This window comes from Choloepus didactylus, chromosome 17 (assembly GCF_015220235.1).
Source record: "Choloepus didactylus isolate mChoDid1 chromosome 17, mChoDid1.pri, whole genome shotgun sequence".
Classification (NCBI taxonomy): domain Eukaryota; kingdom Metazoa; phylum Chordata; class Mammalia; order Pilosa; family Megalonychidae; genus Choloepus; species Choloepus didactylus.
In genome coordinates, this window is record NC_051323.1 from 1661282 (window position 1) to 1676405 (window position 15124).

A 15124-nucleotide genomic window follows, 5' to 3' on the forward strand; every position below is an offset into this window, starting at 1 on the left:
GAGAAAAAAAAAAAAAAATTCAACTTGATTTGGTGATAGTATACTGTATGATTTTTTAAGCCACTTTCCACTCTATTTGTGACTCAGAAACACCAGAAATCCATTATATTATTTCAGTATATAATTAATTCATATACCCTGTCATTCTCCTTCCTATTCCATTCATTTAAGTAAATTATCTTCCATTCACTTCTTATCATCAATTACTAAACACTTCACATTTTACTATGGTAGACTATGCCCTGCACCTACACTTTTACAACCAAGTGACTTTTGTGTGAAAGGAAATTACTTGCATCTCTTACTCAAGCATCTTCCCTTTCCTCTGGTGGGGCAGGGATGTAGGAATGTTAGCATCCAGAACAGGCCCCAGCCTTTAGGGTCACTTTTTCCTCCTACCTAGCCTTTCTCTCCACTGCCATCAGGGATGTCATGGAGGCCCACCATAGGGCTCCACTGGGCCCTATATTACTCCATCTCACTAAAAGGGGTACTCAAGGACATATAAACACTGCTGCATACTTTTGCTGCAACCCCTTCTCATTTTCCTCCATATGTGTTCTGTATGATTTCTGAAAATTTTTTGCACACACAGTCCTTTTAAGATGAGGGCTGTCCTCCTGACCAAGATAAAGAACTAGAATTCACATGCCTCAGTGACAAAAGGCCTTTAATCATCAGATTTATTTAGGATTCAAACTAGAACAAATAATCATTTTTCCTCAATCTGAAACTGAAACTTATTTTATATTAATTATATTTCTTTTAATTTTGTCAACAAAAACACACAGGTGATAGTCTGTTCTATTTTGCTGTATTTGAAGTTTTGAGGAACTACATATGACTTCCACCTTGACATATGCCCTATTAGGCACACATCAATCACTGTCCAGTGTTGGATTTCCCAGGAAATTCTCCTTTGATTGGAAGGAAAAGTGTTACAATTTTTTCCCTCAAATTTCCAAATGAAAATCTGAAGTTACACATGTGTAACTTTAAGGAAATGAGTGGAACTTTAAGGAAATGAGTGGAAATCAGGTATGGTTGACCCCAACTGGCCCCCTCCTGTCCTGCTTTGTGGGGTGCAGTGAGGGCCACATCACTGAGTCCTGCTTCTCTTTACTCTCAGAGCATATAGCTAAAGTTGAATATTTGATCCCAGAGCTGGTATAATTGAGAAAGAACATGTCTAGGTACCTTGCATGTCACCATTTCCCATCCATAGGCAACTCTGGATATTAGTAACAGTACTGCAAGTGATAGTTCATTCCTAGTGCTAAATTGCTGGAATGGATTAGTGAGCATTTGGGCCATTTCTCCCAAAGTTAAAAGTAAACAAACTAATGACAATTAGAAAGAAAGTTAAAAAGAAAATATTTTGGGCCTAGTATTGTCTTTAATAATGTACAACTTTATTAATGTTACCTAGACACAAAGTCTTATAGAATTATTTTATTTTAAAAAGAAGAAAACATCCAATCCCTTCAAACCTCTATCAGTATTTTGTTTCCATGGAGATGTGACCCACCCAACAGTGAGTGACACCTTTGGTTAGGGTGTGATCTCCGATTGAATGTCTCCATGGAGGTGTGGCCCCATCCATTCCGTGTAGGCCTTGATTAGTTCCCTGGAGTCTTATAAAGGGGATCACAAACAGGAGACCTTCAGAGTAACTGAGAGTGATATTTTGGAGTGAGCTGCAGCCAAGAGACACATTTTGAAGAATGCACAGAGCAGAGAGCTGCAGCTGAGAGATATATTTTGAAGACAGCTGTTGGAAGCTGACACTGACATTTTGGAGAAAGCCACTTTGAAATCAAAACTCCAGAGCAGACACCAGCCACATGCCTTCCCAGCTAACAGAGGCTTTCTAGATGCCATTGTCTATCCTCCAGTGAAGGTACCCTATTGTTGATGCCTTACCTTGGATACTTCATTGCCTTAGGTCTGTTAACTGTGTAACCAAATAAACCCCCTTTATAAAAGCCAATCCGTTTCTGGTGTTTGAATAATGGCAGCATTAGCAAATCAGAACACCCCCATCCCTGACCAACTGTACTCTAATTTCTGTCTCCACCAGCTTGTATACTTTCCAATATTTTCTTTGCAGTTACCATGATCCTTAAATTTAACATCCTGAATTTATAACAATCTTGTTTGCTTTGTGTGCTGAATTTGAAGCTGTTATGTACCCCCAGAAAAGGCCATTTCTTTTAATCCTTTCCTGTGGGTGCAGACCTATTGTAGGTGGGACTTTTGGATTAGGTTATTTCAATTGAGATGTGACCCACCCCATACAAGGTGCATCTTGACCCTTTTACTGGAGTCCTTTATGAGAGGATAAAACACAGAAAAATCACAGAAAAGCTTAGAGAAAAAGCCTCCTGAGGAGATGAGCGACAAGAGCAAACCAATTGAAGCTGAGAGAGGAAGCCAGTGGAATCAGAACATGAAAGCAACAAAAGCTGGGAGTGAAAGACCAGAAGACATGAACTATATGCCTTCCCATGTGAAGAAGGTGTAACAGATGCCAGCAGTCTGCCTTCAGAGACCAGGTATCATTCTGCTGATGCTCTGGGACATTTTCATGGCCCAAAATCTGTAAATTTTAATTTAATAAATCCCCATTGTAAAAGCCAACCCATTTCTGGTATATTGCATTCTGGAAGCTTTGCCAAACTGAAACACTTTGACACCAAATTAACTGCAATAGTATATACAATCTATGCACCCATACTCCTCTGTTACCCCACCATTGAGTAGCTCAAAGCACAAATTACATTTATATACATTTATATATATATAATGAGCCCCAAATGACTGCAGTATCATTACATTTTATACTTTGCCTTTTAGATTCTATAGGTAGTAAAAACTGGAGTTACAAACCAGAAACACAATAGTACTGACATTTATATTTACCCATGTCATTTCCCTTAACAGAAATCTTTATTTCTTTGTGTGGCTTCAGTCTGTCATGGGTTCATCTCTTTGCACCTCAGACCTACGATCTCCACTAGAAAAGGCCTGAGCCTAATGAAGTCATGATTCAATGGCTTTGGGTTTCATCAGATAACCTCCTACTCAAAAGTATAGGGACAGATGGGATTCAAAATGGTGGATTAGGAGAGATGGAGGAAAATTCTCCTCTGTGAAAAACACTAGATAAAAGACAGAAGTGCTCCAGAATACCAGTTCCAGGGTCCAATCAGCTGGGCAAGTACTTAAATATCTGTAGTGATTGAGCAATCAGAGAAACCAGGAGCCTACATGTGGAATGCTGTTAAGTCTTTGATCTGGAGAACCACTGGGAAAATGGCAGCCAGATGCATGCTGCAGTTGGAGGTGGGTTGGAGTGGAATCCAAAGAGTGGCCAGGGAGATGGCAGCAGGAGCTGTGGTGGAGAGTGGTATGGAGAGCCTTCAACACCCTGGACACATACCTCAGTAACTGGCATGGGTAATAGCACCTGGAACACCCACAGCTGAAGGACCCTGAGTTATGGACAATCTGCTGCAGCAAGCAATTATGGAAGTGGGTTATTTTGCATACCCTGCACAACCATCTTTGAAGCAGGCTGGGAGCCACCCCTTCACAGTGCTGCAGCCAACAGCTTCCTCAAGAGAACTTGGGATTTGGCTAGCTTGTGACAGTGCAACTCCTCCCCCACAGAAACCTGTGGGGTATAGAGCTGATGAGAGGCAGGGGAACTGCACATAAGGGACAGGAGTCCTACACCAACCCAGGGACTTGTGGGTCCACAGAAGAGAGGGACTGAGAGGAGTCTGAGCTGAAGTGGTGGACACCAGCCACAGACCCATGGTATCACAGCCACAACCCCAGGAATGGATGGGAATACTGGATGCTAAAGCACTCTTCCCTGCCAAACTGCACAGGGCACAACCCACCACCACAGGACTGGTGGTCCCAATAGCACATGGAAAATTGATGCACTGATTGGACATACACATGTTTCAGACCCCCATGCACTGTACAAATGAAGCTGGGGAGATCTGGATTAAGGATAAGAGGTGGTTTGGGAGAACCATCTGCTGGTATGTCAAGGAAAGTGCACTGCATCAAGCTTTAGCTCTGTCAAATTATAGATAATCATTTAAATAAGCCTGCATATACTGAAGGAACCCTTTGAAGATAAATGCTGAGGCCAAAAACAACAGAAGATTATAAAGCATGTGAAGAAGCCAGAAGATATGGCTAACCCAAATGCCCAAATTAAAAAATCAAAGAACATACAGAACTTGGGGAAATTAATAAAAGAAGTAATCACGAATACCAATACCATGGCTCAGGAAATAAAGGACATCAAGAAGACCATAGAAAAGCATAAAGAAGAATTTGAAGAGTAAATAAAAAATAGATGATCTTATGGAAATAAAAGAAACTTTTGAGGAAATTAAAAAAGATTCTTGACACACACAGTACTAGATGAAAGGATGCTGAAGAATGAATGAACTGGAAGAGGGCACACTGGAAAGGGAAAGTACAAAAGAAAGAATGGAGAAAACATCAAAAAATTCAAAATAGATTTAAGGGATATGATGGATAACATGAAGGAAACAAATATAAGAATCATTGGTGTTCCAGAAGGGTAAGAGAAGGGTAAAGAATGAGTAGTCAAAGACATTGTTGGAGAGAACTTCCCGAACCACCTAAATGACATAAGTATGTAAATCACAGATGCCCAACAAACTCCCAACAGAATAAATCCAAATAAGCCTACTCCAAGATATTTTCTGATCAGATTGTCAAATGCTGAAAAGGTGAGAGTTCTGAAAGCAGCAAGAGAGAAGCAATTCACCGCATACAAGAGAAATAACATAAAACTAAGTAGTGACTACTCAGTGGCCACCATGGATGTGAGAAGGCAGTGGTATGACATTTAAAATTCTGAAAGAGAAAAATTGCCAATCAAGAATTCTTTATCCAGCAAAGCTCTCCTTCAAATTTGAGGGGGAGTTTAAAATCTTCACAGGCAAACAAATGCTGAGAGTATTTGCTAACAAGAGACCTGCCCTACAAGAGATACTGAAGGGAGACCTACCAGCTGAGAAAAAAAGAAAGTAGAGAGAGGTATGGATAAGAGAACAGAACCAAAGAGTTTGAGTCAGGGTACATTAAAGGAAATAAAGAGACAGAGGGGAAAAATATATCTCACAAATAAAAACCAAAGATATGATGACTGACTCAAGAAGTGCCTTTATAATAATAACACTGAATGTGAATGGATTTAACTCCACAATTAAAAGATATTGATTGGCAAAATGGATTAAAAAATAGGAACCATCAATATTTTGCTTATAAGAGACTCATCTTAGGCCCAGAGACACAAATAAATTGAAAATGAAAGGATGGAAAAAATATTCCATGCAAGCTACAGTGAAAAGAAAACAGGAGTAGCAATATTAATTGCAGAAAAAATAGATTTTAAATGAAAGGATGTCATAAGAAACAAAGAAGGACACTGTATACCAATAAAAGGGACAATTTAACAAGAAGAAATATCATTTCTATTCACCCAACCAAAATGCCCCAAAACATGAAAAAAAAAACATTGGCAAAACTGAAGGAAGCAATAGATGTTTCCACAATAATTGTGGGAGACTACACTACATCACTCTCTCCTATAGAGTGATCAACCAGACAGTGGAACAAGAGAGAAATTGAAAAACTAAACAATGTGATAAATGATTTTGACTTAACAGACATATATAGAACATTACATCCCAAATTACCAGGATATACATTCTTCTTTAGTGCCCATAGAACTTTCTCCAGAATAGATCATATTCTGGGCCATAAAACATGCCTCAATAAATTTAAAAAATTGAAATTATTCAAAGCACATCCTCTGATCACAATGGAATACAACTAGAAGTCAATAACTATCACAGATTTAGAAAATTCAAAAATATCTGGAGGTTAGACAACACATTCTTAAACATTTAGTGTGTTAAAGAAGAAATAGCATGAGTAAATGTTAAATATGTAGAGATGAATGAAAATGAGAGCACAGCATTTCAAAACTTATGGGATGCAGCAGAGGTGGTATTGAGGGGAAAATTTATGGCTCTAAATGCATATATTAAAAAGGAAGAAAGAGCTAAAATCAAAGAACTAAGGGAACAACTGAAGAAGCTAGAAAATGAACAGCAAACTAATCCTAAACCAAGCAGAGGAAAAGAAATAACAAGGATTAAAGCAGAAATAAATGACATAGAGAACAAAAAAATAGAATAAATAAAATCAAAAGTTGGTTCTTTGATAAGATCAACAAGATTGACAAGCCCTTAGCTAGAGTGACAAAATCAAAAAGAAATTAGACCCCAATAAGCAAAATAATGAGAAAGGGGACATTACTGTGGATCTCAAAGAAATTTAAAAATATCATAAGATACTATGAACAACTATACAACAAACAAGATAATGTAGAGGAAATGGACAATTTCTTGGAAACACATGAAGAACCTAGACTGTCCAGAGAAGAAATAGAGGACCCCCCCCCAAAAAAAAAACAATCACAGGCAAAGAGATCCAATCAATCATCAAAAAGCTACTAACAAATAAAGGCCCAGGGCCTGATGGCTTCACAAGGGAATTCTACCAAATTTTCCAAAAAGAACTGATACCAATCTTAAACTCTTTAAAAAAATTGAAGAAAATGGAACAGTATGTAACTCATTGTATGAAGCTAACATCACTCTGATACCAAAACCAGATAAGATGCCACAAGAAAGGAAAACTACAGGCCAATCTCCCTCATGAATGTAAATGCAAAAATTCTCAACAAAATACTTTCAAATTGGATCCAATGACACATTAAAAAAATCACATACCATGACCAAGCAGGGTTCATTCCAGGCATGAAAGGATGGTTCAACATAAGAAAATCAAAGTAATACAACATATTAACAGATCAAAAGGGGAATATCAAATGATCCTCTCAATAGATGCTGAAAAGGCATTTGTTCTGGTTTGCTAAGGTTGCCCTTTTGCAAAACACCAGAAATGGATTGGCTTTTTTAATGGGCATTTATTTGGTTACAAAGTTACAGTCTTAAGACCATAAAGTATCCAAGGTAAGGCATCAACAATAGGGTACCTTCACTGGAGAAAGGTCATTGTCATCCAGAAAACCTCTCTTAGCTGGGAAGGCACATGGATGGTGTCTGCTTGCTCCCAGATTGCATTTCAAAATGGTGCTATCCAAAGTGCTGCTTCTGGGGCATTTTATCCTCTCTTAGTTGCAGCTCCTCTTCAAAATGTCACTCTCAGTTGCTCTGAAGTCCCTCTGTGACCTGTTTTTATAGGGCTCCAGTGAACAAATAAAGGCCCATGCTGAATGGGTGGATCACATCTCCATGCAAACACTCAATCAGAAGGTTCCAACCTATTCAACACTAACATGTCTGCTCCGCAAGATTGCATTAAAGAATATGGCTTTTTCTGGGGCACATCATATACACAAACCAGTACATTGCACCCCCTGGACCCCAGAAAACATATTCTTTCCAAATACAAAATAGATTCATCACATCACAATATTACAAAACCTTAAATCATGTCAGTAAAAATAGGTAAGTACAAGATCTCATCAAAATCAGTTACAGTCATGGTCTGTCCAAAAGCAAAATTCCCCTCTGACTCTGGACCTGTGAAACTTAGAACAAGTTATCTTCCTCCAATATACAAAGGAGGGACAATCAAGATAAACATTCCCATTGCCATAAGGAGAAGTGGAAAAGAAAACAGGATTTAAGGGACCAAAACAGTTCCTAAAAACTGCAGAGCAAACCATTAGATTTCAAGGTCTGAGACTCATTTGTAGAAGGACATTTTATTCTTGGGGCTTGAGAAATTGGCACTCCCATGCTTTCCAAAAATGTATGCAGCAGCCCTTTTCTCTCCAAATGCTGGGAAGAGTGCTCCAACACATCCACACTTTGGGGAGACCACATTCTCGGCCCCACCCTCCTCAAACAGCAGGGTGCCACCCAGCCTTCCTCTTTGGGGCAAAGATTATCTGCTCTCCAAACAGTGGGGTGGTGGCCAGGCTCTCCCCAATACCTGGGGAATGTGCTTCACCCTCTCTGAGCCCCGGGGTTGCAGCACTCTTCCTGAGCATCAAGGCGGAATACCTGTGCTCTGGCTCCAGGGCAAACTCACTCTTTCCATGTGTGTGGACTGCTCCATTCTCCCTGTCCAAGACCTCTTGACTCCAGACCTCAATCTCCATAGCTCTTTCTTTGAAGGAATTTCAATTTATTTCTTATCTGTCCTCTCCAGTCCAGATCAGCAATAGCTCTGTCTATACAGATCCTGAAAAAATCTCGTTCCTTTATCTTGCAGCTTACAGGGGGCAAAACCTTCAGACAAGAGTATTTTCTGCATATCCTTTCTGGATAATTCCATCTCCAATCCTGGCTTGTACTGAAATAGTGGTCATGTTCCATGTTTGGTTAAATCCTGATGTGGGTCTGTGGCTTCTGTGGTCTCACTGTCTGGAAGCCCAGAATTTCCAAACCATCAGTTTCTTGTTTCTTTGAACCCAAGATTTCATTTCTCAGCTTACCTCTGTCCTCTTACATTTTACTATAACCTGCAAGGATAAGCCAAGCCACACTTTCAATATGTAGCATCAAAGTCTCTTCAGCTAGGTATCCCAGCTCATCACATTCAAATTCTGCCTTCAATCCAACACCAGGACCCAATTTTGCAAAATTCTCTGTCACTTTAAAACAAGGATTATCTTTCTTCCAGTTTGCAATAACACATTCATCATTTCTGCTCATGGCCTCATCAGAAGTATCAAAGAGTCCATTTCTACCAACAGTCTCTTCAAAGCAATCTAGGCCTTTTCTCTCAAACTCCTCACAATTCTTCCAAAATCTCCCCCTTATCCATTTAAAAAGCCATTCCAACATATTTGATATTTGCAAACTCAGCAGCACCCTACTTCTGGCACCAAAATCTGTTCCTGTTTGCCAATGCTGCCATTATTCAAAACTCCAGAAATGGACTGGCTTTTATAAAGAGGGTCTATTTGGTTACAAAGCTACCATCTTAAGGCCAGGAAGTGTCCAAGGTAAGACATCAACAGTGGTACCTTTACTGAAGAAAGGCCACTGGCATCTGGAAAACCTCTGCTAGCTGGAAAGGCACATGGGTGGCATCTGCTTGTTTCCAAGTTGCATTTCAAAATGGCCATCTCCAAAGTGTTGCTCTTGGGGTGTACTATCCTTTCTTAGTTGCAGCTCCTCTTCAAAATAATCACTCTCAGTTGCTCTGAGGTCCCTCTGTTCATGAGCTGTTTTTATAAGTCTTCAGTGAACTAATCATGGCTCATGCTGAATGGGTGAGGCCATGCCTCCATGGAAATTATCTAGTCCTGGTTATCACTTACATTTGGGTGGGTCACATCTCCATAGAGACACTCAATCATAAGGTTCCAACCTATTAAACACTAATATGTCTGCCCCTACATGATTGCACTAAAAAATATGGCATAGTACTCAATGATGATACCCTGAAAACCTTCCCTGTAAGATCAGGAACAAGACAAGGATGCCCACTGTCACCAATGTTATTCAACCTTGTGCTAGAAGTGCTAGCCAGAGCAATATGACAAGACAAAGAAATAAAGGTTTCCAAATTAGGAAGAAAGAAATAAAACTTTCATATGCAGATGATACAATCTTATATTTGGAAACCCCTGAGAAATAGATGACACAGCTTCTTGAGCTAATAAACAAATTTAGCAAAGTAGCAGGATACAAGATTAATGCACATAAGTCAGTAACGTTCCTATACACTAGAAATGAAATAACTGAAGAGACACTCAAGAAAAATATTCCAATCTTAATAACAACTAAAAATTCAAGTACCTAGGAAGAAAAGTTAACCAAAGATATAAAAGACCTATACATAGAAAATTATATAACTAAAAGAAATAGAAGGGGATCTAAAAAGATGGGAAAATATTCTGTGTTCATGGATTGGAAGGTTAAATGTCATTAAGATGTCAATTCTATCCAAACTCATCTACAGATTCAATGCAATTTCAATCAAAACTCCAACAACCTACTTTGCAGACTTTGAAAAGCTAGCTATCAAATTTATTTGTACGAGAAAGATGCTTTGAATTACCAAAAACCTTCTAGAAAAGAAAAACAAAGTGAGAGGACTTACACTTCCTGACTTTGAAGCCACAGTACTCAAAACAGCATGGCACTGGCACAAAGACAGACATATTTATCAATGGAATTGAATTGAAAATTCAGAGATAGACCCCCAGATCTACAATTGATTAATCTTTGATGAGGTCCCCCATAAACTGATCTGGGACATAAGTCTCTTCAAGAAATGGGTCTGGGAGAACTGGATATCCATATCCAAAAGAATGAAAAATGACACACCCCTACCTCACACCCTATACAAAAATTAACTCAGAGTGGAATAAAGACCTTAATATAAGAGATAGCACCATAAAACTCCTAGAAGATAATTTAGGGAATCATCTTCAAGACCTTGTATTAGAAGGTCACTTCTTAGACCTTACACAGAAAGCACAAGTAACAAAAGAAAAAATAGATGCATGGGAACTCCTCAAAAGTAAAAGCTCTCCCTCAAAGGAATTTGTCCAACAAGTGAAGATGCAGCCAACTCAATGGGAAAAAAAAATTTGGAAACCATGTGTGCTGGTTAGGTTCATATGTCAACTTGGCCAGATGATGGTAGCCAGATGTCTGGTCAAGCAAGCACTGGCCTAAACATTGCTGCAATGATGTTTGTGGCTGCTTGACAAACCAGAAGGCTGGTTTGCTAAATCATCAGTCAGTTGGCTGCAGCTATGACTGATGATGTAAATGAATGGTGTGTCTTCTACAATGAGAGATTGCAGTCAGCTGGATTTAATCCAATCAGTTGAAGATTTTTTAATCGAGACAGATACAGGACTTTCACTTCTTCTTTGGCTGATCAACAAATCATTTCCTGAGGAGTTCTTCAAAGTTGCCAGTTTGATTCCTGAAGAGTTCATCAAACATGTTGGTCAAAGCTGTCAGTTCACTGCCTGAGGAGTTCATCAAACATTGGAGTTGCCAGTTTGGTGCCTGCCCTATGGAATTTGGACTCAGGCATACCCACAGTTGCATGAGACACTTTTCTAAATCCTATATTTACAGACATCTCTTGTTGATTCTGGTTCCTTAGGGAACCCTAACTAATACAACTTGGTACTAGGAGTGGTTCTTGAGAAACAGAATCTTAAAATGGGTTTTACAATTTGTTTTCTACTCTGATTAGATTCATATGCATTAGTGACTCCATTTCCAATAATTAAGATAGCACTGACAGTCCATGGCATGAGTTGGCAACAGAGATACACAAAATAGCACCATTTGATTCTCCTAATCATACTCTTGTATGAAGCAAGGCTTCAGGTGACAGTGTTTTTGAGACTTTCACAGAGTTTTGCAGAGTTAAGAAGTATAATGATGTAGGCTGGCTGTTCTTAGATATGCCAGATAAAGTTATAAGAGAAAGGGATGAGCTACAGGCTTCAAATTTGAAACTTAGGTGCCGTATGAGAGATGTAAAGCTTTCTATGTGTGATCTGAAAGAAAATCTTATTTCCTGTGGCCACAGACTTCAAATTTCTGAAAACCAGACCCAGAATCTCAATGTGTGAGTAGCAGATTTACAACATAAACTAAAATCTCAATCTCACAAGCTGTCTGCTGTTAAAGTAGAGGCATTCATTGGAAAAGAATGAGATCCTGAAACTTGGGATAAGGAAATATGGGTTGATAATAATGGCAGTGAGGACATTGGAACCCTGGATCTGCTGAGTCATTATTAGATATACCTGTAGTAGTCTATTCTGAGTAAACAGCTTCCCAACCTCCCATCTTCCCTAAGGCACCTGCCATCCAAAATCCACCTGAAGAGATTAAATCTTCAGTGTCTGCTAAACCTGTAATCACCTTCCCTGAGGAAGCAGCCCTCACTCCTCTCTCTGGAGAGATTAATCCTGTTTTATGAAATGAAACTGCAACAGAATGTCCTGAGATATATGGCTTGAGGGATATTTCTAATTCCTTTCATGACCCACCCTCACCACTGGTCTCTACCTCAAGACCTATAACTAGACTAAATTCACAACAGGCTCTGAAGGTTGAGGTACAAAGTGTGACCCATGAGGAAGTACACTATACTTCAAAAGAACTGTATGAGTTTTCAATTTATGTAGACAGAAACCAGGGGAATATATGTGAGAATGGGTATTAAAGGTGTGGGATAATGGTGGAAGGAATATAAAGTTGGTATCAGGCTGAATTTACTGATATGGGCCCACTAAGCAGAGATCCTGCATTCAATCTTGTAGCTAGAGGGGTTATAAAGGGTGTTAACAGTACATATGGGTGATTGGCTGAAACATGGATCAAAAGGTGGCTGGCATTACCTGAGGTTGAAATGCCAGAACTTCCCTGGTATAATGTAGAAGAGGGGATTCAAAGGTTTACAGAGATTGGAATGTTAGATTGGATTTATCATGGAAGACCTGCTCACACAGCCCTGGAATGTCCAGAGGACACACCTTTTACCAGGACTGTGAGGAATAAATTTGTGAGACTAGCTCCATCATCCCTAAAGAGCTCTATAGTCACCTTTCTCTATAGGTCAGATATTACTGTAGGAACTGTCACTGAGCTGGAATCCTTAAACACGATGGAGATAATCAGATCCCAAGTTGGCAAAAGCCACATGGCTGCAGTTAATCTCCAAAGACAAGGTAGGCAAGGCTACCATAATTGAAAACAGGCTCAAAGCAGCACTCAAAATAATCTGACTTGCAGAGACTTATGACATTGGCTAGTATATCATGGAGTACCTAGCAGTAAAATAGATGGGCAGTTGACTAAATTCTTGTTTGAACTATACAAGCAGAAGAATTCTAGGTCAAGTGAACAACAGTCTCCCTAGAATTACAAAAACAGAGAGTCACAGCCCCTTAATCAATTCCCAGACTTGAGACAGTTTACAGATCCAGAGACACCTGAATGAGGGGAAGGCCAGGTACACTTGGGGAAGGACTCAGTTACACTGCCAAAAACATACACTGTTAATCTTCCTCTCAGCCTTCCCCAGGGGGACCAACAGGATTTTACCAGGGTAACTACGCATTTGGGAAAAGGAAATGATCAGATATTTCATGGATTATTAGACACTGGTTCTGAAATGACATTAATTCCAGGAGACCCAAAACATCACTCTGGTTCACCAATCAGAGTTGGGGTTTATGTAGATCAGGTGATCAGTGGAGTTTTAGCCTAGGTCTATCTTACAGTATGTCCAGGGGGTCCCCAGACCCAGACTCATGGAGTGAGGCTATTATGGTGGGAAAGGCCAAGTGCAAGCCATTATAACTACCCCTGCCTAGGAAAACAGTAAACCAGAAGCAATACTAGATTCCTGGAGGGATTGCAGGGATTAATGCCACTCTTAAGGAGTTGAAGGATGCAGGGGAGGTGATTCCCACCATATACCCATTCAACTCTCCTATTTGGCCTGTGCAGAAAATAGGTGGGTCTTGGAGGATGACAGTGGATTATCATAAGCTTAACCAGGTGGTGACTCCAATTGCAGCTGCTGTTCCATATGTGGTATCATTGCTTGAGCAAATCAACACATCACCTGGTAACTGGTATGCATCTATTGATCTGTCAAATGCTTTTTCTCAATACTGTTAGTGAGAACCACCAGAAACAGTTTGAATTCAGCTGGCAAGGCCAGCAGTTTATATTCACTGTGCTACCTCAGGATTTTATCCACACTCCAGCCCTATGTCATAATAGTGTCCACAGGAAACTTGATCATTTATCCATCCTACAAGACAACACACTGGTCTATTATACTGATGATATCATGTTAATTGGACCTAGTGAGCAATAAGTAGCAATTACCCTAGATTTGGTGGTAAGGTATTTGTGTGGCAGAGGATGGGAGATAAATCCAACAAAAATACAGGGGTCTTCCACCTCAGTAAAATTTCTAGGTGCCCAGTGTTGTGGGGAATGTTGAGATATCCCTTCTAAGGTAAAGGATGAGCTGTTGCTTCTGGCCCCTCTTATGGATGAAAAAGAGGCACAATTCTTCATTGGTCTCTTTGGATTTTGGAGAAAAAAATATTCCTCATTTGGGTGAGCTGCTCTGGCCCATTTACCAAGTGACCAGAAAAGCTTCTAGTTTTGAATGGGGACTGAAAGAAGATGAGGCTCTGTGACAGGTCCAGGCTGCTGTGCAAGCTGCTCTACCACTTGGACCATATGATCCAGCTGACCCAATGGTGCTGGAAGTGTCAGTGGCAAATAGAGATGCTGTTTGGAGCCTTTGGCAGCATCCTATGGAGAATCACAATACAGGCCCTTAGGAGTTTGGAGTAAAACTTTAACATCCTCTGCTGTTAACTAGTCTCCATTTGAGAAACAGCTGTTGGCCTGCTACTGGGCCTTAATAGAGACAGAACACTTAACCATGGGCCACCAAGTAACCAGGAGACCTGAGTTACCTATCATGAGCTGTGTGTTTTCTGACCTCACAAGCCATAAAGTTGGGTGTGCACAGTAGCACTCCATCTTAAAACAGGAATGGTATATACTAGATAGAGCTCAAGCAGCTCCTGAAGGTACAAGTAAGTTACATGAGGAAGTGGCCCAAATGCCCATGACCCCACTCCTTCCACCTTGCCTTCTCTTTCCCAGCCCAGAGCTATGGCATCTTGGGGAGTTCCTTACAATCAGTTTATTAAGGAAGAGAAAACTCAGGCCTGGTTTACGGATGGTTCTGCATGATAGGCAGACACCACCCAAAAGTGGACAGATGCAGCACTGCAGCCCCTTTCTGGGATGTCTGTGAAGGACAGTGGTGAGGGCAAATCTTCCCAGTGGGCAGAACTTCAAGGAGTGCACCTGGTTGTTCCCTTTACTGTGAAGGACAACTGGCCAGAGGTGCATTTGTGTACTGATTCACGGGCTGTTGCTAATGGTTTGGCTGGCTGTTCAGGGACTTGGAAGGAACATGATTGGAAGACTGGTGATAAAGAAGT